The following is a 12132-nucleotide window of genomic DNA, read 5'->3' as shown; positions in this document are numbered from 1 at the left end:
AAAAGGCAGCCCAGCTCTTTCTAAGCACTTTGTTGGGGGCTGGAAAATTCTAGGACACGTCAATGACTGCCTGATATTGTCTTGAGAGTTTTAAGACTTGATCTGAGCCCAGTGTAGGAATAGTCTTCTGCCTGCCTGCGGATTTCTGCTACTCCCTCTCCCATCATCCAGAGGATGTCTACGGGATATGTGAGATGCAAGCTAATGCTTGGCTCTTGTTCAAAGACTTTATGGTAGACTCAGTTTCACAAGTGTTTCAACAGTGACATTTGGGCTTCACCTGACAAAATGAATGACTGGGCCTGAAAGTGAGCGATGATTTAAATGTGACTTATGGAGACTTCTGTGCTCTGGAAACCCCAGGAAAGCTCCTCTAAAAAATAATCTAACAAGAGATTACTAGATAAATTAGAGGGAGTCTCCTGAACAAGAATTGCTATCTGATTTACACCCTATTTGGATGTAGGTCCAGTTGGGAGGGGGTCTCTGAACAAGCCTGACCCAGGGGTGGGCCATTGCAGGCTAACCTGCACCTGTGCTGTGCTCCCCCCTCAGCACTAGTTAACTGAAGTCACTAGCAGAAGCCACAGTGCAGAGCCCTGGAATGGAAAAGGCATGTTCCTGGCAGCCAGTGACAGCAAAGTATTTTCTAAGCACCTGGCAGGAATGTTGTTAGTCTCCATTTTATAGATCAGGAAACAAAGGCATTGAAAGGTCAAGTAAGGTGCCCACTGTCACAGGTGAGTCAGCGGCAAACTGGGCCCCAAGATGCAAACTTTGTGCCTCCTGTGCCAGCGTTTGGCTCTGCCTTGGACTCTGGGAAAATGTTTCCTGCTTTATGCATAGCAAGAGTTCTTCCTAACGCTCATTTCTTGAATCTTGCCCTAGCATTGTCTGTTCTCTGCAGGTTTTCTCAACAGCCCAAGGCCCTGCCTTCTGCAGTCTCCCTTCATAGTTCCCCTTGGCCATCTTGTGGGCCGTCAGGTCCAGCTGGCTTCTTGTAGACTCGTCCCGGTTGGACTCCCCAGTCACTTCAGCACATCTACGAAGTGGTCCTTTATGCCCATAGCCTTGGCCATGCTACCAACTTCCCCATACACCATGGATCAGAGACATAGCCCTGCCTTGGGGCTCCCAGGCACGTTTCCTTACTTATGGCTTCTGCTGCCCACGCCGGTCTCTCTGGTTCCTTCAGGATCAAGAGTTCCTCCCTCCACTCCCTGCGCCCTCTTCCTTATGTCTATTCTCTACCTGGAAAACCCTCTCCTTCCCATATCATCAAGGCTCTTTCAGGAATTCTAGGCCCCTCTCAACTTTTCAAAAACTCATTGTTTTTCCCTTCCCTGCAATATCTTCCTATACTCATTGAAGAAATCTGATGGTCTCTCCAGCCACCACTTACCCACAAAATTGATTTGGCCTCAGCTTGATATTAAGGTGATGTGGTAGGCAGAATTCTAAAATGCACTCAAGATTTCCTGTTTCCTCCCTTGTGTGCACATCCTGTGAATATGGTGGATTTTACTTCTATGATTGCTTTATGACTTTAAGAAAGGGAGATTATCCCAGTGGGCCTGACCTAATCATAATGGGTTCCCAATCCAGTGACCACAGGGAGCTAAATTCTACCACCACCAACAAAGAGCTGAAAGTGGACCATTGCCCCAGAGCCCCAGACAAGAACTCAGTAGGGCCAACACCTTGATTTCTACACTGTGTTACCTTGAGTAGAACCCAGTTATGCTGCGCTGGACTTCTGATTTATAGAACTGTGAACTAATACATAGGCATTGTTGTAAGCCACTACATTAGTGGCGATTTGTTATGCAGCAGTAGAAAATTAATATAGGCGAATATTTAATCGTGTTGGAGTTGAGGATTTTCCATGTTTATCCTGTCACCAGAGTCTTAGAAGAGGGGCTGCAGCCACACTTGTGTTTACTGTCAGCCTTAGATTGCAGACTCCCACAGGAGGAGAGCCTGGATACAGGGTTCCCTCTGAACATAATTCAGCAGCAAGTGGGAGTGCTTGGTTCCCAGCACTCTGCTGCTGGTGGGAGGCAAAGATGAACTTGGCCTTCCTGCTTTCGGGAGCTTCTAATTGAAGAATCAGACCAGCACATAAAGAGTCTAATATGAAGGGAGAAGACATGGAACAGAATGCCAGGTACAGATCAAGAGAAGGGAAATCATATCCGATAAGTGAAACCAAAAACTGCATGGAGGAAGTGGCACTGGTCTTGAGACCTGAAGGTTGAATGGGCTTTTACGCTATGGACAGAGGTAAGAAATTGAGTGAACTTTTAGAGAAACAGCATGTTCGACATTTGACACATCACATAGCATGAGTTAGGATGGAAATAGTGTTCTGGGTCCACAGGATGAAGGCTCTTGAGTTGTAAGGAGAGGTCTGTTTGGGTTATTTGGTGAGGAATGAGGGGCCATGGAAAGTCTGGAGGCTGGGGTGGGATAGAATCAAGGTGGACTGAGTGTGTAGGATGGATTACAGTAGAGGCAGGTAGGAGATGGGGATTATTTGCAGACCAATACAGTAGAATAGGCAAAGATCAGTCAAAGCCCGCATCATGGCTCTGGCAGTGGGGACAGAAGAAAGAAGAATGTCACAGTTATGGGGAAAATAGAACTTCCATTGACAGAGACACAAAATGAACATAGCATCCAGCACAGGTCCATCCATCGGTCCTGCCTTTCTTCGTTTATCCCAATATTTAAGATGTATTGTACGTCTCCTCTGGCCAATAATCTGTGCCAGGTGCTACCAAAAAGGCAAAACCATTACTTTTGAGGAGATGAGAATGACTGTGATACCAGGTGATAAATAGTAAATCCTATAAGGGAGACACATGGCTAAAAAACTACAGGACAGGCACTGTAGGAGGGAGAGAGACGGCACCCAGCTGCAGCCACAGAGTCAAGAAAGAATAACATGGAGTCAAATTTATAGGTGGCAAATTTAACAGGAGAGGGGTCTGTGCATTTCTCCTATAAACTATCAATAAAACTTCACCTCGTCCCAACACACACACACTCAGCTGGAGCCTGCTGATTGACTTTCACAATGACACACACAGAGAAACAGTTATTCCTGCAAATGCTTGGTTGTGTTGTTCTAGAAGACAATTTGGTAGCCATAAAATAGTCCTTTGGGCAATTCCTTAGTCATTGGCTTCCTTCACCTCCCTCCCTGACTGACTGCCCAGGCTATGGCTGTTATCTTGGTTTCATAGGGTATCAGACGCACAACGTCGCTTTTGTTTGGCCATCAGCAGACCAGTCAAGGGTAGAATAGGCCAACAGGGCTCTTCCTTCCCCCTCGGTTCTGGGTAAGCACACATCTTCCACCCTTACTTTAAAGGCAGACAATTTGTTTTTATCATCTGCCAACACAGCTGAGGATGATTATTAATTAATCAAAAACACTGACTTTTAACTTCCCACGCTCTCTCCAGAGATGCTCCAGTGACAGCTTGCATCTGGACTTCAGAGTTGTTTAGATAGAAGTGGGCACCAGGCAGCAAAGACTTGTTTTTTCTGGTTTATTCTTTTTAAAACACAACTTTAGCTTAATCCCATTTAGCCAGTAAACTTAATTTTAAGGTGGTCTCATTTTGTGGGGTTTCTGTTGCTCTTTTTATACAGCTTCCTTTGAAACCAGAAATGCTGTGTCAGGATTTCACAAAAAGGAAAATAAGTTCAGAGCACATTTTCTGTTCATCAAAAGCTCACACTGAAGCACGAGCAGCATGTTTCCATGAATAATGAGCCACCATTGTCTTCCTCTGCTTGCAAGCTTATGTTCTGGTCTTACCCGCCAAATGCAAGTTCTCAAAAAGGAGGATCTAAGTTTCTGAGAGCAAGTTTGAAATGTTACATTTGAAACATCACAACAAAGTATTGTCGGATTCACTTGGCTGAGGTTTAAGCAAATGAATCCTTTCGCCCCCGTTCTAAGATGGCGCTGCTGGCCAACTGTCCTCCCCTCCATGCTTCAGTTTTGTGGCTGTACACTGGTTTTCCCTGAAAAAAGAAGCGGGAGGCAGAAGATAGCTTGCCTCAAATTACACATCAAAGCCGAATGGTTACCTCTAAAGTGAGATGAGTTGCAGCGTGAGTGATGTCACTACTTGGCAGCTGCTAGAATAAAAACTCTGATGCCTTTAGGGGCGGCACAGACTGATAAAAGATTTTAAGCAAAACCAAATTTAGGAGGAAAGCGTGCTTCACTTCCATTTAAGTGAGGGCCACATCTTCAGGATCTTAAATGCTTGGAAGGGGTATGTAAACGCAGCAATCCAAACCTGGGATAAGGGTTTTGTGAGCAAGGCTCCCAGGCATGACCACGTGCTGGCCTCCTGTCGTTTCTCTTCCCCATCTTCAGTGAGATAGGTTCCCGAAGCCCCCAGCTTCTTGAAGACAACTCCTGGGAGCTGTCTTGCTAGTGCTTGAGCCATCCAGGCTTTTCTTTCTCATTTTTGCCCTCCTGCCACCTGTCTTTTTCCTTGTCATTGTTCATTAGCATCTCCACTGGAGGTGTGTGAGGGAAATAAAAGGAGATAAAAACTCTGCTTGTCACAGTCCATTTGCTTCTTGTCAACAGCTCTGGTAAAAGAAGAGGAAGCTATTGGCCAAGATAAGAGTTGAGATAAGGTTTAAAGATTATCTGTAAAATTCACTTATTCATGGTTACCCTCCCAATCACCTGAGGATAATGGGAGAGCGGGAGGTTATCTTTATCATGCGCTCTTTTTTGGGAAGTTAAGAGCAAAATTTTTGAGTCATTTCTAAGAGCTGGTCAAAATAACTTGATGAGATAAAAACAAGTATGGTGCTTCAAAGTTTAGCGACATAAAACTAGCATAGGGGCTAAATAGCCACTCCATTGTTGAACTCTGAAGCCAAGGCCTGTGGAAGCTGAGAATTTCCTATCTCTAGTTAGGCCAGGAGAGAATTTAACTCATTCTTGGGTTAATAGGGGTCCCTGGATGGCTCTGCAGTTCTTTTGAATGGCCAGGAAGAAGCAAATTGAATAGATAAGTTAGGGTCTTTGATAGAAAACAACTGAAACTAATTTAAGCCAAAGAGGTCAATTTATTATAGAGACCCAGCAGGGGCGTCTCATGGGATCCAAGGACCCAGCCTTTTCCAAGGGCTCTGCTGAGACCTGGAAGGCTTTAGGACTCTCAGCCCACCTCCCCCCACCTTTTTTTTCTTTAAATCTATCCATCCTCTTCAGTCCTCTTGTTTATACCCTAGCTCTCCCCCATTTCCTCTCTTTTCCTCTCCATAGACAGGATAAGGAAAGCACAGCTGACCAGGCTCCCAGAATTCCACTTTTACAGGGCCAACCACAAAGAAACAGAGACCACTCTCTTTTGGTACTAATTTAAAATCCTCAGGAGAGAACGTCTGATTGGCCCAGCTTGAGTCAAGTATCCGCCTCTGGCCCAATTAGCTCTGAAGGGAGGGTGGGGTCATGGGTATAAATACAGCTGCTGGACCAGCAAGAGCAAGTGCTCAGGGAAAGTGTGTGGGTGACCGGTAGGACCACTCAGTGTTTATTAATCCAACAAAAGAAAAGGGACATGGGACCTGTCCCACTCGTGCTCATAATCTGGAGACAAAACCCACACAAGCAGGAAGACAAACCATTAAAATCATTTAGTGCCAATTACTATGAGGATAAAAACCATGATTAGAATGAACTCTTAGGAAATAACCAAAATGGCCCATCTTCAATGGAACCGACAAATACAATAAGGATGTGCATAAAATGGAACCCACAACACAGCAGTGAAAATTAATGAGCTGCAGCTACACACTTCAGTATGGAGGAGTCTCAAAAGTATAATGATGCATGAAAAAAGCAAAACAGAAAAATACAGACCAGATGATTTTACTTATGTGAGGTTCAAAAATGTGCAAAATCAGACAATACATTATATAGGGTTATATATGTATATGGTAAACTATACAGAAAAAAAAGAGAATGATAGATGAAATGCAGCATAGTGGTTACCCGTGAAGTGGAGAATGGACATGTGCTCAGGAAGAGATCAACGGAGAGCTTCAAACTGGTTGGTAATGTTCTATTTCTTAAGCCAAGTGGTAGATTTCACAGCATTCAGTTTGTTATTATTTAATCTATATTTATGTACTCTTTTCGTTTATGTGATATCTTTTGCAATTTAAAAAAATATATAAATGAATGCCATGAAGCAAGAATTCTAAGGGAAGCCATTTCCCTGCCCTGGGTGATGGTAAGCAGAGAAGTACTTTCCTGCTCAGAGAACGATAGTGAGTAATTCTGTTTGTCAAATGATTTTCTGGTTTCTATCCATGTGACAACCACTCTGACAAGGAAAGTGGCTGGGGTGGCCTGTCAGCACTGTGGCCTAGAGAGTGCCTGAGGTGCAGCCATGTTTTTCTCAGGTCCTTTGGCCTGATGTCCAGCTGCAACAATTATTCATCTCTATTCCCAGCTCAAACATCCCAACCATCTGTACCCAAGAAAACTACGTAACTGCTGAGCATTCCCATTAAAACTCAATTACAAACTGTTTAGCAGTTTCTTAAAAGGTTACACACAGAACTACTGTATGGCCCAGCGCTTCTACTCCTAGGATATGTCCAAAAGAATTGAAAGCGGGGACTCAAACAGATACTTGCACACCAATGTTCACAGTGGCATTATTCACAACAGCCAAAAAGTGAAAACAACCTAAGTGTCCATCAGCAGATGAGTGGATAAACAAAATATGCCATATCCACACAATGGAATATTATTCAGTCATAAAAAGGAATGATGTTCTGATACATGCTACACACAGATGAACCCTGAAAACACCATGCTTAGTGAAATAAGTCAGACACAGAAGGATAATATCGTATGACGCCACTTATATAAGATACCTAGAATAGGCAAATTCATAGAGAGAGAAAGTAGGATGGTGGTTACCAAGGCCTTGCAGGAAGCCGAAGAGAGAATTATTGTTCATGGGTGCAGATTTTTTGTTGGAGATGATGAAAAAGATTTGGGTATAGATAGCATGGCGGTTATACAACATCGTAAATGTATTTAATACCACTGAATGGTACACTTACAAATGGTAAAAATGATAAATATGGTATGTATATTTTACCAAATTGAAAAAAACACATATAATTACAGAGCACTGTGAAGGACATAAATCTGGATGGAGGAAAATGATACTGGGGGAAGGTAGATAAGTGCACAGCATCCTTTTTCCTTGCTGAGATGTCTTCCTAAATTATCCTTGCTAATTCCCCACAGAGTATCTAAACTTCAGTTTTTTTCAATCCAGTCCTGTAGTCTGGGACCATCATTTCCAGGAATATTTTCAATGCGACAAAATGAGAACCTATGTGTGCCTCGTGGAGTGTGATCATGGGGTCCCATGTGTGGTGGAACCAAGTCCGTGGACACAGGGCTAAGCAAGCCCCCGACTTCCTCCCATCTGAACCTTAGGGATGGGTTAGGGAGGTGGGATGAGAGGCCCGGAGGGTGTTAGGAGGGTGGAGCTTCCTTCAGGGGTGTGGTAAGCCACTGCAGTTCCACATTCCCAGCTAGTGAAGGCTGCGTTTGGTGGCTGGTTGTCCTTCAGTGTTTCACAGGAAGAGAGGGAGGAGGGAAAATGTGTGTGGTCAAGGGCATCTTCTGTTTCCTTTTAGTTTGCTGAGACCAAGTGGTTGCCTCTGACATGGAGAATGTCCTTCTTTGTTTGAACAGGCAGAGATCATCCCCAGATCCACAGACTAGTGGGAGGAAAGCGTTATGACTGGGCAGCTTAGGAATTGGGCTGTAAGCAACAGTGTACAGCTGGAGCCAGCCTAAGCCAGAAAGGGACCCTCTAGGGAGCCAGGGCACAGATGCGGCCAGGCCTTCCACAGGGGCCAGGGCCACTTTATGACCTCTGGGGACCCTGGGCACTGTTGCCATTGTGGGCCCCTCTCACCATAATAATAACGATATAAAAATCATTTTTAATATAACTTTAAAAACTTCAACATTTTTTCTCTTTTAGGCAAAATTTGATTTTTGTGGACCCTTAAAGTCTCATTTTCTTCTGATTTGAAAAAAAAGTTAAAACAGTTTCATAGACTCCCCTACAAGTATTTCTGCCCTGGCACTGAGCCTACTGTGTGTAACCTGGGAGGGACTGGGGCATGGCTTCTTATATATCTTCGTCTAGGGCTTATTCTCCCGGGGAAGGAAGGGACTTTGAGGTCATCTGTGCCCCATCCCATGCAGGCGGGAATCCCACTAAGGCCTGGTCAGGTGGGACCATGCAGTCTCCGCCTCCAGGCAGGGCATCCACACAGCCCCTCTAAGTATAAGCAAGTTCTTGAGATTGAGCTCCTGACCGAAAGCCTGCAACTCTGTCGCTTTCCCCAGATGCTCCTAATTCCGCCCAACTAGACCAACACAGAGCAAGTTTTAAGTCCTTTAAATATCAGAAGACAACTCCTAAGTGTTAGTCCTCAATCCAAGTTCTCTGCTCCAAATTAAGCATCCTGAGATCTCGTGTGACAGGACTTATACACCCCTTTTTGCCGAGTGCCATCCCCTGGACAAGGGCCGATGCCCCTGGATGTGGTCTGATCTGACCACACCTGTTCCCTCTGCTACCACAATGTCGCTCTTGCACTGGTTCCGCTTATTAGTAGACAGATCACATGGTTGGCACACACCTGAACCCTGTGATCAATGAAGCCCCGTGGTTCTTTGTTCCTCTCCCAAACTGAAGTTAAGCCCGTCTCTCCCAATCTCTGCCCGAGCCATCGATCTTTTCAACACAGAGACATAGTGTGTCCTCTTCAACTTATTCATGACAGTCCTGTCAAGATCCTAATCTGTCTTCCAGGACAGAGGTGGTCCTTTCCGTGCTTGGCTATCTGCAGACTTGACAAACATCCTTTCTTTGTCTTCGTCCTGATGTGGCAGGAACCAAAAATTCTATTTTCAAACTTACTGGCAGTTTTTTCCTGTTAATGAAGGTTGAGTCTGGACCCTGACGTGGTTGAAACCGAGAAATTTCCATTTCGGATTTGTGAGTGATTTTTGCATTCTAGGGGAAAAGGAAATTAGCCCTTGGAGTTAATTTGTCCTTTTCTTCTGGAAGGAACCCTTTTGATGAAGGTTTTCTTCTTTTGAAAGTCATCAGGTGTCAGGCTGGATGTTATGGGACAACCTCCAGGAGAGATTATCTGTCCTGCCTTCAGGGGGATGGGTTGGTTCTTCAGTAAGAGGTAGCTGGGGAAGACGATCCTGATGAGGAGGGCCAGTGGCCTGTGGGGCAGCTGATATCTACCCGAAATTTCTTTTTCTGCTCTGTAGTTTCCTTATGTTATGCTGGAGCCCTCAGTAGATGCTGTTGAACAGTTGCTGTTTGCACTGTGCTTCGGAGAACCATGAGGGGACTTTGGGGAAACAGAGGCAGCTGACGCTGACCAGGAGGAACAGGAGTGAAAGACAATGAGAAACAATCAAAGAAGCCTGCCTGGTGGCACAACGGTTGAGCTCGCACGTTCCACTTCGGCGGCCCAGGGTTCACCGGTTTGGATCCCAGGTGCGGACGCACGCACCACTTGTCAAGCCGCGCTGTGGTGGGCGTCCCACGTATAAAGTAGAGGAAGATGGGCACAGATGTTAGCTCAGGGCCAGTCTTCCTCAGCAAAAAGAGGAGGATTGGCAGCTGATGTTAGCTCACCGCTAATCTTCCTCAAAAAAAATAAATAAATAAAAATAAAATTCATTAAGGGGCCAGCCCCATGGCTGAGTGGTTAAGTTCGAGCACTCTGCTTCTGTGGCCCAGGGTTTCACCAGTTCTGATCCTGGGTGCAGATCTAGCACCGCTCATCAGGCCATGCTGAGGTGGCGTCCCACATGCCACAACTAGAAGGATCCACAACTAAAATACACAACTATGTACTGGGGGGCTTTGGGGAAAAGAAGGAAAAATAAAATCTTTTTTTAAAAAAAAAGAAACAATCAAGATGGATTTGGAGAACAAGGACATACTCCTAGGGAGTCCCTGGAAGGTGAGAGGAGGAACAGCTGGACTTTCCAACATGGCTTATTCAGGAAAGGGTGACCTGCGAGGGCTGGAGACGTGGGACATCCAGGTTCCACAAGGCATTACTAACAGTGAGCAGGCAGGAACCCGGGAGCTCAGCCACAGGAGGACATCTTTCAGACACTGCCAATTTAACATTTAATGTTGGCATTTAAGCAACATGCTTTGTGTGTGGATTCATACCTGGGGAATTCAAACAGCCCAACACACTTCTAGCTGTTTTTTTATCCTACCCACTTGTCTACTTCTTTATTTTCTCCAGATTTAGGGGGTTTCTTTTTAATTGCAAAAGTAATCTGTGCTCCTCATGAAAATCCAAATGATGCAGACATATATTGGAAAATATTTTGGCAAATATTATGCTAAAATCAAGATGCACCAGGCCTATGGCATTCGGCAGATCTATTTGACAACCAGATCTGTCTTGCTTATCTGGCCTGGCTCCCTCTCCCAGTTCTAGAGTGTGGTCCTGAGGTCCATGGCCATAAGCATCCTGAATAGCTGGAGACATTTGAACTAGTAGGAGAATCACACTTGCTTTTAAGTTCCTCAAGCTACAGTTGTCGCTTAGCAATAGTATTTGAGGGCCGAGCTAGGGTTTTATGAGTGGGAATGGAAATAGCATTTAGAAGAATATTCTGTTAGCATATGTGGTAAAATGTTGGCTTTTAAATTTCTACAAGTAAGGTAATAGAGATCTGTTACTTTTACCTGCCTTATATTCTTTCCCTCTTCTTTTGCAAACAGCACCCCAATTTTCTTTTGGAGAACCACTCCTGCCCCCACACTTGACCCCAGTGGTTTGTGAGGAGCCACCCTCATACCCCAGATTCATGGACGAGTATATGACCTAGGCCTACACAATGTGTGATGTGTCCTCTTATCACAGTGCCTTAGAGGATCGACGGGTCCAGTGGGCCAGCCGTGGTCAGTCCCAGGAGCTTTTGCCTGTGCTATCAGTAAAGCGGAGCTCTCCACTGTGGGGGTGCTCCAGTGGAGTAAGTCAGCCTGAACTCAAGTGGCCAGCTTTGCACACACAGGAGCCCTGACTGAGAATGATGCCAGAACGAGAGATGGAGAGACTCAGGTGCCTGTGACATCGTTGGCTCACAGGAGTCCAGTGGTACCTGAAGCTGTCTCTGGAATTCTCCATCCAAGCCAGTTTGAATGGAGATTCTGGCATGGCAAACTCAGAGACCAGAATAAAGTTAACTGTTGAACAGCTCCACTAAAAATGATCTTCCTGGAAAAAATAAATGGCTTGGTAGTTGTATTTTGATTATTCTATGTTGAATGTATCAATTGTCAGATATATGAGTGTTTGAGTGGGATAGTTCAAATGAAGCTATTTTGGTGTATTGTACAAGCAATATTTGGAGTTTTTAAGTTAATGCAAGTTTTATAAGATTCAAGCCACAACTGGGTGAGGTAAACACGAGGAAAGGTGCTTCCCACGTAGTGTCTAAATTGTGGGGAAAACATCTTCAGTTCTTTAGTATACAACAAGTTAAGGCAATTAACTAACCCTATCAACTCCTTAGATCAAACTACAAAAATGAAGGAGGCAAAGAAAGGAGGTATAACCGACTGACTACATGACATTACATCACAGTTGTTAGAAATGCTGCCTTTCCTTACAGAGAGCGGACGTGGTACTGTCAGTTCTTATCTCGTAGGTGTTGGCCGCTAGCAGCAGGTGATTGCCTTGGTCTGGACTGGAAGGCCAGCGCCACAATTAACCTATCACTTTTGCTTGAACTCCTGGAGTGTGAGTTTGATGTTGTTCTTAAGTCTTTGTTGATGGACAGGTGTGATCCTAGCCTCAGAGTAGGAGACACGGAAGCCCAAATTTTAATTTCAGGGATGGTACTGAGTCCCTGTGTGGCGTTGAAAAAGCCATTAACCTCCTGGCCTCAGTTTCCCTGTCTGCAAAATAAGGCTCATAATCTAAACTTAGATGCTTCCCTGGGCTGCTATGTGAATTAATTATTGTTTATAGCGCAAGTGGAAGTTGAGC

The 12132-nt window shown here is 44.8% G+C and overlaps 1 long non-coding RNA gene across 1 annotated transcript in view; it reads left to right on the top strand.

Annotated features, from left to right (window-relative positions):
- The window catches only part of LOC139073366 (uncharacterized), a 30668-nt gene extending 19276 nt beyond the window's left edge, over positions 1 to 11392 (top strand). The window contains exon 3 of the long non-coding RNA XR_011522018.1: positions 10863 to 11392. This is a non-coding gene — a long non-coding RNA (uncharacterized lncRNA). The remainder of the gene's footprint in view (positions 1 to 10862) is intronic.
- The last annotated feature ends 740 nt before the right edge of the window (positions 11393 to 12132 follow it).

This window comes from Equus przewalskii, chromosome 9 (assembly GCF_037783145.1).
Source record: "Equus przewalskii isolate Varuska chromosome 9, EquPr2, whole genome shotgun sequence".
Lineage (NCBI taxonomy): Eukaryota > Metazoa > Chordata > Mammalia > Perissodactyla > Equidae > Equus > Equus przewalskii.
The sequence above is the reverse complement of the archived record's forward strand: the minus strand, read 5'-3'. Positions and strand labels throughout refer to the sequence as shown.